The sequence below is a fragment of the Balaenoptera musculus genome, chromosome 5 (assembly GCF_009873245.2).
Source record: "Balaenoptera musculus isolate JJ_BM4_2016_0621 chromosome 5, mBalMus1.pri.v3, whole genome shotgun sequence".
In the NCBI taxonomy this organism is placed as follows: domain Eukaryota; kingdom Metazoa; phylum Chordata; class Mammalia; order Artiodactyla; family Balaenopteridae; genus Balaenoptera; species Balaenoptera musculus.
This window is the reverse complement of record NC_045789.1, coordinates 93,816,499-93,818,755: the sequence shown is the minus strand read 5'-3', so window position 1 is coordinate 93,818,755 and position 2,257 is coordinate 93,816,499. Positions and strand designations below refer to the sequence as shown.

The 2,257-nt window shown below is 38.7% G+C and overlaps 1 pseudogene; it reads left to right on the top strand.

The window, feature by feature from the left end:
* The first annotated feature begins 612 nt into the window (after positions 1–612).
* Positions 613–1,082, top strand: LOC118895991 (annotated as a pseudogene).
* The last annotated feature ends 1,175 nt before the right edge of the window (positions 1,083–2,257 follow it).

Sequence of the window (2,257 nt, the reverse complement as noted above, 5' to 3'; positions counted from 1 at the left end):
GACAGATGAATGGATAAAGAAGATGTGGCACATATATACAATGGAATATTACTCAGCCATAAAAAGAAATGAAATGGAGGTATTTGTAATGAGGTGGATGGAGTTAGAGTCTGTCATACAGAGTGAAGTAAGTCAGAAAGAGAAAAACAAATACAGTATGCTAACACATATATACGGAATCTAAGGAAAAAAAAAAAAAGGCCATGAAGAACCTAGTGGCAAGACGGGAATAAAGACACAGACCTACTAGAGAATGGACTTGAGGATATGGGGAGGGGGTGGGGTGAGATGTGACAGGGTAAGAGAGTGTCATGGACATATATACACTACCAAATGTAAAATAGATAGCTAGTGGGAAGCAGCCGCATAGCACAGGGAGATCAGCTCGGTGCTTTGTGACCACCTAGAGGGGTGGGATGGGGAGGGTGGGAGGGAGGGAGATGCAAGAGGGAAGAGAAATGGGAACATATTGTATATGTAAAACTGATTCACTTTGTTATAAAGCAGAAGCTAACACACTATTGTAAGGCAATTATACTTCAATAAAGATGTTTAAAAAAAAAAAAAAAAAAGGAAAAAAAAAAAAACAAAACAGGTTTTGACTGCACGAAGATGGCATGTAAGGCAAAGAAGGAAGCCCCTGTCCCTCCCAAAGCTGAAGCCAAAGCAAAAGCTTTGAAGGCCAAGAAAGCAGTGTTGAAAGGCATCCACAGCCACAAAAAAAGAAGATCTGGACATCATCTACCTTCCGATGGCCCAAAACACCGAGGCTCAGAAGGCAGCCCAAATATCCTTGGAAGGGCGCCCCTAGGAGAAACAAGCTTGACCACTATGCCATCATCGAGTTCCCCCTGACCACTGAGTCAGCCATGAAGAAAACAGAAGACAACAACACACTGGTGTTCATTGTGGATGTCAAGGCCAACAAGCACCAGATTAAACAGGCTGTGAGGGAGCTCTATGACATTGACATGGCTAAGGTCAATACCCTGATCAAGCCTAATGGAGAGAAGAAGGCATATGTTTAACTGGGCCCTGACTATGATGCTTTGGATATTGCCAACAAAATTGGGATCATCTAAACTGAGGCCAGCTGGCTAATTCTAAATACCAAAGTTTTCCCTATTAAAAAAAAAAAAAAACAGGTTTTGACCTACTAAATCATCGTGCGAAACTCCTTCTAAATTGTCAGAAGGCAAACAAAACTGCTAATTGATGATAAGTTGCATTGTGGCGTGAAGATTAAATTTTATGGAAGCCCCATATTAAGACTTAAAAGAATAATTTTGCTGTTTTTAAATAATTACCAAGATTTACTGTACTTTGCTTTTGTGACATAATAATGGCTTAGTTCATTAAATTGGAATCCAAAAAAAAAAAAAAAAGAAAAAAGGGAGAAGACTCAAATCAACAGAATGAGAAATGAAAAAGGAGAAGTAACAATTGACAATGCAGAAATACAAAGGATCATGAGAGATTACTACAAGCAACTATATGCCAATAAAACGGACAACCTGGAAGGAATGGACAAATTCGTAGAAAAGCACAACCTTCTGAGACTGAACCAGGAAGAAATAGAAAATATGAACAGACCAATCACAAGCACTGAAATTGAAACTGTGATTAAAAACCTTCCAACAAACAAAAGCCCAGGACCAGATGGCTTCACAGGTGAATTCTATCAAACATTTAGAGAAGAGCTAACACCTAACCTTCGCAAACTCTTCCAAAATATAGCAGAGGGAGGAACACTCCCAAACTCATTCTATGAGGCCAACATCACCCTGATACAAAAACCAGAAAAAGATGTCACTAAGAAAGAAAACTACAGGCCAATATCACTGATGAACATAGATGCAAAAATCCTCAACAAAATACTAGCAAACAGAATCCAACAGCATATTAAATGGATCATACACCATGTTCAAGTGGGGTTTATCCCAGGAATGCACGTATTCTTAAATATACGCAAATCAATCAATGTGATACACCATATTAACAAATTGAATGAGTACAACCATATGATCCTCTCAATAGATGCAGAAAAATCTTTTGACAAAATTCAACACACGTTTATGATAAAAACCCTCCAGAAGGTAGGCATAGAGGGAACTTACCTCAACATAATAAAGGCCATATATGACAAACCCACAGCCAACATCGTTCTCAATGGTGAAAAACTGAAAGCATTTCCTCTAAGATCAGGAACAAGACAAGGATGTCCACTCTCACCACTATTATTCAACATAGTTTTGGA